The 8984-nt window shown below is 44.6% G+C and overlaps 1 long non-coding RNA gene across 2 annotated transcripts; it reads left to right on the top strand.

Annotated features, from left to right (window-relative positions):
• The first annotated feature begins 392 nt into the window (after nt 1-392).
• LOC129730826 (uncharacterized) lies at nt 393-1374 on the top strand. 2 transcript variants are annotated; one of them, XR_008728927.1, is made up of 5 exons: nt 393-543; nt 594-701; nt 784-934; nt 1069-1123; nt 1192-1374. It is a non-coding gene; the product is annotated as an uncharacterized LOC129730826 (long non-coding RNA). The 2 variants fall into 2 exon arrangements; XR_008728926.1 differs by having other exon boundaries at nt 1069-1127.
• The last annotated feature ends 7610 nt before the right edge of the window (nt 1375-8984 follow it).

The raw sequence follows: 8984 nt of genomic DNA, 5'->3' as shown, positions 1-8984 counted from the left end.
TTTCCCCATTCGAACGTTTCTTAGTCAAGGGGGCAAACCTTAGGAAAATAGTGAAGATAACAAAGTAAAACGACAAGACGTTGAAGTCTAGGCAGTTGCTAATGGTCGCTGAACATTCAAGTCCACAATTCAAGACATCGAAAGAGTTTAGAAATTCTAACATCGATGCCGCATACTGTTGATAATGATCTTTTTCACGTTCAAAATCGTCTTGAGAGATGAAAATAATACTCCACGTAACGTCCGTTAATGCTGCTTTTACGGACGCCGTGTCCAATAATTCAAGGTTCAGGTGCTTTTTGCACATCCCAACTTCCAGTTCGCGTAGCGCAGCAGTGTTTATTGTCAATTGCATTGCGTAGTGGTGAATCTCGTTCGCTATTACCGGATCAGTCACAACAATTTGACAAGACTCGGTATCGGTGGTGAATACAAGATCCAAGTAGGTGCTGTTTGCGTTCGGCAAATCGCAAATTTGCATCAGTCCAGCTGACAGCAAACCATCAACAATGGCAGCTTCACTCTGAGAAGTAATTCGATCAGGTAAGAGAAACGAATTCGTTCTTTCTTGCATACGCTTATTCCAGTTTAAGTTTGGCAGGTTGAAATCCCCACAAACGACGACCGTATCATTCGGACCAGCGGCTTCAACCATGGACTCAACAAAGACGACGAACGAATCGTAACGACGAGTGTTAGAGGTAGGTGGAATATATCCACAACATAACAATATTGATCCATTCAATGTAGTTATCTTAACGCAAATCGCTTCATTGTTTTCAGCTCGGGCAAACTCCGTGCTGGCAATTCGACGATGGATGGCAACAAGTGCACCACCACCAGTTAGTTTGTCACTGTTGACCGAACTTCGATCGCAGCGGTAAACAGAAAAACAAGCTGGAAACAACATACCATCCTGTACGTCAGAGTCCAAGTAAGTTTCAACCATTGCGTATGCATCGTAGTCCAACTCCAGTGATGACAAATACAAGTGTTTTTGCCTTTGGACACCTTTAATACTGTGCATGTTTTGAAAGTATATACTAATAGATGTTTTTTCATTTACAGGATTTCTCACAGACGAACCAATGGTATCACGACCAGCCTCATCATGCGCGAAGGTGTAAGTAAGTGAACTCGCGACATTATTATACGTACTTTGTGTTATATTAGCTTTATTATTCGTAACAGAAATCTCGCCCTGAACGATATCATTGTTACAAAGCAACGGTCGGTCGGTTAGGAGCTGCGAGTGGCGTGGTGACACAACCGTGAAACTGAAAGGGTTCAATTTGCGGCGGATGATCTCGAGCAATTATGCTTCCCCGATCGACACCAACAAACTCTCGAAAATAAATTCCCTTCTGCCAGCTCGCTGGTTGCATTGCTTTTTCCTTCCATTTCAATCCCAAACCCACTTTGAACGATACAAATGAAAGCTGTTTGAGATCAACACCCCTTTTGACCAACTTTATGACTTCGACAGGCTCATCTATGTCGAGATTCCGCTGTACCAGTTTCGAGATTTTCTCCACCGTGGCGTGTGGAGAGAATCTTGACAGGAATAGCCAGAATTTAGGCACTCTAGGGACGACTTGCACAACTGGAATAGGCAAAGCGGGGTCTGGCTCCTTGCTACCACAAAGCGTACGGGCCGCATCCTCATCGGTTTGTGGCGAATCGATTTGGATACGCGGTCGCTTTGTTGACCTAGGTGGAATTCTAGGCCATGGTGAGCGATTAACGAAACCCTGCTGTTGATGCTTCCCGACCATTTCGGTTATTTTTTCTGCATTTTTCCGAATCTCACCTCTCAATTCTTCAAGCACTTGGCTATGTTGGCTCATAATCTCCTGTAACAGATCGTTCGATGAGCCCAACGCGTTGCGAAAGTGAGCGCTGTTCATCAGCCTCCTGCACGATGGACACATCCAGTAGATCATCGAATTTGACCTGATTTCTGCCCACAAATTAGCGGTGAGGAGCGAACATTGCAAGTGAAACGATGACTTGCAAAATCCCTTACAGCACACAAGATCATTCTCGTCGGTGATTGGAGTCTGGCAGCCATGGCAACACTCTTCCATCTGCTCCGTAGTTCACTATCGAATTCGATGTCTTCAGGAAATAAAAACTACGATACTTCACGATGCACAGGTGTATACAGAGTCCAATGAGTCACAAAACACAAAACTATACTTTAAAAAACTCAAAAACACATTAAAAATTATTTAAATTAAACACAACAAAATTATTAATTAAATTATTATTAGGTTTTCATATATCAAAAATACTAACTTTTTTGTGTTAAAAGATAGAGGAATGATTTATTCGGCAAAGGCTTAGAACGTGCAAAAATATGAAACTCTGCTGAAAAAAATAAAATTCCTATCTTCATTGGGTACAGAGTTACAGCGTATATTCTATGAAAGTTACTTAAAAGTTAGTTTTTGTACTTAACTTCTGTTAGTTACATTTTACAAGGAAATATTGTTCTAAAGAAGCATTTGGGCATACAAAACACACGTTTTTGTTGAAGGCCACACATCTCCAGGACTTTTTCTTAAAAAGTTATAGCACATTTAAGCACATTTTTTTTTATACTTTTCGATAATTTGCGATTATGCGGATCATTCATCATTCAATTGTTCCGAAGACACTTTTAAGCTAGGATGAAGGTGAAAGGCGCTATAGAATTAAGTTCCACTTTTTGCCTTATTGGACCACTGTGCAGTGTAATACACCTTCGGATCTCACGGTTGGTACCGTTGTCTGAGATTACCATTGAGCCAAGGTAAATGAATCCAGCGACTGTCTCAAGCTCATCGCCGTCGATCGTTACAATGCTTCATTTTAGAAGTAGAATTAATCTTCAGCCTAACATTATCTATCTGCATTTTAGTCTGACATACTGCTCTGCCATCGCATCAAATGTCCAGCAACAATATCTACATTGTCGGTAAAGCAGATCAATTGTCGGAACCAGTTGAAAATCGTGCCCCACATTTTGAACGCCGCTCGGGGCATAACACCTTCTAACGCAATGTTAAACGGCAGGCGAGAGAGATCATCACCTCGCCGAAGTACCCTGTGAGATTCGAATGAGCTGAATAATTTATCCGAAATCCTTACATATCATTTTTATTATCGTAGTCTCGAATGGTTGTAAAAGCTTCCCGGAAGAGTCGTTCTCATAGTTTTTTCCGGTCAATTGTATCATATGTGGTAATCAAATCGATGAATAGATGGTGCGTAGGGATTTTGTACTCATGGCACCTTTGGAAAGTGAAAGTTGGGTGCGTTCTTGACCGGCCTTCTACTAAGCTAGCTTGATTGCTTTCCACAACTGAGCGGTGTGATCCCCGATAATGATTTCGGTATCATGTGCTGGGCTGCCGGTACCCGGATAACTGTCCCATAATGTAAAACAACATGTTGAGAAAACGGCGATTTAATATTATCCGGGAATTTTCGGATTTCCAGCAATCACATCCAGAACCATAACAGTTCCATGGCACCACAAGTTTATCGTTGAGAACAAAAAACCATGAATGGAATTGGTTTTACTTTATATAACATGAAAAAAACACAAAATGGGACAAAATAAGCGGGTACATTTTAAAAGTACTCGCATATTTTGTCCCATCACATATAAATTCAACCAGCAACCGGCAGTATCATTGGCAAAGTAGATTGTACTACATAAAAACAACATTAGTCTAGTAAATTAAATGACATTCTTCTATATGCCTAAAATAATCCGATATACACTAATCTGGAGCAAAATTATATGTTTGCAGTTTGTGCCACTATGCAGTGGGACTGTAATGCGGGTACTTTCAATATGGGACAAAAACAACTTAGTATTTTTTCCATTGTTCCATACAAAAGTATCAATTTTAATTTTTTCACAGAAAATATGTTAACAATTAAGTCGATTCCCGATGATAACTCAAAAGTGACCAAAATCAGTATGGGACAGTTATGCGGGTACCGGCAGTGGGCAGCGGTCGTGGAATATCCCCTTATCACAATTGGTGCTTTCGAGGTGACGGCTGTGCACATTGATGATATTGACCTTAAAGAAACGACCTTTAATCCTCAACTGGCATATTCGAGGATTGATTGGCCACAACATCACGATAAAAGCTGTACCCAGCTCATGTATGTTGCCATCGCGGAACGTACGTGCCACATAATCTTCTCGGCACTTCAGCGCTACGATGTCGAACTTGAGGCTTTTGAATTCATCAGCAAGTACACTATTTCAATGAAATAGAGAGATCGGCAGCTTCATATTTATAATCGTCAGTCCATTTTTGTCTCCTGGATTCATACCAAAGAGAAAAGCAATCTAGCCCACACCTTGAAGTCAGCGAGGGAACTACTATGACGTCCAAATGAGATCTGCAACAAGGTCCTGTGAAACCACGAGGGTAAGTTTTTTATCGGCTTTACTTCCCACTCACCCTTGGGCCTTTTGGTAATGCTGGTTGTTTGGACGAAAATTGTGGCCGTCAGACGGAGAAACCGGGGAACAAGATGCCGGATGACTGTGCTCGGGACTTTTATAATTCCAAACACGTTTATCTAAGGAACACCCACCTGCCTGTGTCGGTATTCTTGTTTCGATTCACCTGATTGGGAGATCAACATTGTGTCAACTTACGGTAATCGGTACTTCCCGGGTCTGGATATGACGGCTCTATTCCCGGATCTGACTATTGAAAACGGTCTCTATTGCGAAGTCCCAGCTAGCCTCTTCTCAGGAGTTTCGACACGTGTGGGGTGTAACTGCTCTCACTAATCGCTTTCCAATCTTGCCATGACTATTCCAACGCGTCTTTCGTTAGACTACTGGCACGGGAAGTTTATTAGTCTAATCAGCTTCCCCGGAAAACCTTTTTCGTCCATGACCTTCCATAGCTCTTTTCGGTCGATTATATCATACGCGGCTTTGAAGTCGATGAATAGGTGGTGCGCGGGGTTCTGTATTCACGGAATTTCTGGAGAATTTGCCGTATGGTGAAGATTTGGTCGTAGACGGTTCTTCCACGAAGCCGGCCTGATAACTTCCCACAAATCTGTTGGCTAGGAGTGAGAGGCGAAGGAAAATGATTTGGGAAAGCACTTTGTAGGTGACATTCAGGACGGTGATCACACGATAGTTCCCACAGTCCAATTTGTCGTCTTTCTTATAGATGGGACAGATAACCCCATCCATGGGCGTAGCCAGAATTTCGATTAGGGGGGGGGGGGGCGCAAGTTCTTCAATATTTTAGAAGTAAAAAAATGGTACTTTGGAAAATAGAAATAAATACTAGTGGTTAGTGATCAACACGGATTTGCCCGGTACTTTCGCCGCTGCAATGTCCTTAGTGGATCAACTGAAAAACCTGTGCAATTCCACGCAACATAGGCCAAGTATTTCCATCAATTATTTTTGACCTGGCTGATACTTTACACAGATGTTTCAATGGGCTAAAAATATCGTTTAGTGCTAACGTATGCATTAAAAAATGGACTTTTTTCGGATGGTGGTAAAAAATAACTAAGTCAGATAATTGGGTTTCATAAATTTCCTATGGAAGGTAATTTTGTCAGCTTACTTGCAAAAAAAATCTACGATCTTGCGTGCGGCCTTCCGGCAGTTAACCGGAACCTTCGCCATGGCGGACGAAAACATGCGTGTAGGCATGTTTTTTAATTCTTTTTTTCGTTTTATCAATTCCTCGACAAAATTGTGGAAGTGGAGCTTACGCTTCAGGCTTGCCAGAAATCCTCGATGAGACGCAACTTGGTAACGTTGGGCGGGTTCGCCAACTTGGGTACCACATCGACATTTAACCGTTCCAGCTCCTCAAACGATCGCCTCGAATAGTGAGCCGACTCCAGGTCCGGCCAAAACATCGTGTCTTCGGCCTTATAGTATTTTTTGGTGAACGACGCAACTTCCGGCAGGTATTTTGTACTGTAAATTCCCCCGTTCACGGCCAGTCCGGAGCGAAAGAAGAGCAGCTTTGACATCCCCTTCTCGCTGATTGTCAGCAACAGCAGCACCGTCTTGGGGAACTTGGTGCGTAAAAGAAATTCCTCCTTAGTGCTTACTTCTTTCGTGGTGAAAGTAAAATACAAAGTGCCCTACCAGTCGTTGCCATCCGGGTGAGACAGGTCTCGTCGTCCATCACCACCGCCATGTCGTGAATTGCCGGGAAAATCGATTTAACCACCCTATTCAGGCACTGCCGCTGCTTCATTGCCTGCAGCTCCGAAACTAGTGAACGGGTATTGGCCGTCCATGTTCGCCTGACATGTATGTCCATGTTCGCCTGACATGTATGTCCATGTTCGCCAAGCACTGTTTGATCAGTTGCACAGACCTCCAGGCCAAGCGCACGCAGCGATGTAGCCACTTTTCCCTCGATCTTCCTCTTCAGTATCCTTTGGAGTTTCTTGTCGCTCAGGGTCGTCGGCCGTCCGGAACCGGGCTTTCTTTCTTTCAATGCTCTGATTGGTGTCCAATAGTTCTAAGATATTGTAGATGCCAGAACGGGTGTATCCGGTGTCCACGTGATGCCGCACGATGTCCGTTTTCGACGCGGCGGGATACCGTTATTTAAACGCGCAAATCAAACTTTTTCTGATGACTCATGGGTTAATATGATTGTTGCTGCATGCGTAGTTTCGTCAGTGCGTGTAAAGGTAAACCCATGAAAAATTGGCAATTCTTGTCCATTTTTTTAGCGCAAACGTTATTAGAGTTATTGAAAACGAAATTCTTCACCAATTTCAACAATTAGGGGGGGGGGGGGCAACGGCCCCTCCTGCCCCCCATCCTTCCACTCCTCCGGTAGCTTTTCTATATCCCTAATTCTTACAATCAGCCGGTGCAAACGAATGGCCAGATTTTTCCGGGCCCAACATTATGAGCTCCGCTCCGAGGCCATCTTTACCAGCCGATTTATTGTTTTTTAGCTGCTTGATGGCATCCTTAACTTTGCCTATCGTTGAAGCTGGCACGTCTTCTACATTTGTCGCACCGGCGGTATCGCTTCCTCCGCCGCCATGGTCTCCTGACAGGGCACCATTTAATTGTTCGTCGAAGTGCTGCTCCCATTTTTCGGTCACCTCACGATCGTCCGTCTGAATACTACCATCTTTATCCCGACACATTTCGGCTCGCGCACAAAGCCTCTGCGGGATGCGTTGAGCTTCTGATAAAACTTTCGCGTTTCCTGAGAGTGATTCAGCTGTTCCAGCTCTGCAAACTCCTCCTCTTCCAGGCGGCGCTTTTTCTCTTGGAAGATTTGGGTTCGCTGCATCTTCTTCTGTCTATGTCTTTCCCCTACATTCGTCGTCAAACTACTCTTTTTATTGCGTTCGTCCCACATGCCCGATGACGTGTTCCGCTACGCTGGTGATAGCTGTTCTGATGGTGTTCCAACAGTTCTCGAGAGGACCTTCCTCCAGCTGGTCCTCTTCCGGTAGTTTTCGGCGACGTTAGTGCTTTTGTCAGTCGCGCGAGATCTACCGAATGTAGTTAACAACGGAGAGTTTTGGGCGCATCTTAACCATCACCAGATAGTGGTCCGAGTAAACGTTAGCGCTCCTATAGGATTTGACGTCGATGATGTCTGAGAAGTGCCGATAGTCAATCAGAACGTGGTCGATCTGTGTGTCTGTCTGATTTGGTGTCCTCCAGGTGTACTTGTGTGGGAGGTTGTGCTGGAAGCAAGTATTACGCGCGGCCATGTTCTCGGAGACTGCCGCCGATGAGTCTTAAGCCTATTTCGTTGGTCAGCTGGTGCGCGCTGAACCCTCTAAACACCGGGTTGATTTCCTCCTCCTGGTCGACCTGAGCGTTGAAATCCCCGATGACGATCTTGATATTATGTTTTGGGCAGTGGTCGTACTCACGCTTCAACTGCGCATAGAATTCATCCTTGTCGTCTTCAGTACTTCCGAGGTGAGGGCTGTGCACGTTTATGAAGCTGATGTTAAAGAAACGGCCCTTGATTCTCAACCTGCACATTCGAGGGCTGATTGGCCACCACCCAATCATCTGTTTCGGCATCTCGCCCATCACTATAAAAGCTGTCCCTAGCAGGCATGGGGAAACCACAGCACTCCAAAGCGCATGTGGCCCATCTGCTGACAAACACACCACGCAGGGCATTTCGTATTACCCTTCGTCACGAGCTCAAGACAAAACACTGGAGAGCCATTCGTAAACACGCCAACCGAGGGTTTTTAACTTCGGCACATGAGGCAACCGAGGGCTTGCAGTTTCGGGGAACAGATTGACAATGGAATAACAATGGATAGTTGGATGTTAGCCATCGCATACAACCACCTGCAATATTTTTTTCATATGTACTTTTGAAAAAATGAAGCGTTTGAGAAAACACGGGCTCCCGAGGACTCACGAAGTTGAGAACACTCGGGCCTGTGTTTGTCGAATCTTTCGACGGGCTGTTTTATCTAGACCACTGCGGGTTTTTCGTTTTGTATACGCACTGAAGGGCAATCTAAATACCATCGCTTGAAACACACCCGCGTTGGTGTGATGGGTTTAGACATGCCTGGTCCCCAGCTCATGCGTGCTGCCGCAGCTCTGGTAGATGGCATGGCCATCCCGGAAAATACGTACCATTGAGCCCTTTTATCACACCTCCTGCAGCGCTACGGCGTCGAATCTGCGGGATTTCAATGCCTCGGAAAGCACTCGTGTGCTCCCTTGGAAATTGAGAGACCGGCAGTTCCACGTCCCGAGTTTCCAATCGTTAGTCCGTTTTCGTCGCATGGGTTTCTAAACTTGAAAAATTTGGCTGAGTGGCCGTTTTTCCAGTTGTTTTGTGACTTTTTAGTTTAAAAACATTCATCCAAACTCGGCGGAAACACAGCTCGTCCATTGTCCTCAATTTTTGGTCTGTTTCTGTCGACAGTTTCTCCCTTTTTACCGTTCAACAACAGCTCAGAATGTT

This window comes from Wyeomyia smithii, chromosome 3, assembly GCF_029784165.1.
Source record: "Wyeomyia smithii strain HCP4-BCI-WySm-NY-G18 chromosome 3, ASM2978416v1, whole genome shotgun sequence".
NCBI classification, from domain to species: domain Eukaryota; kingdom Metazoa; phylum Arthropoda; class Insecta; order Diptera; family Culicidae; genus Wyeomyia; species Wyeomyia smithii.
This window is presented reverse-complemented; position numbering and strand designations above follow the sequence as displayed.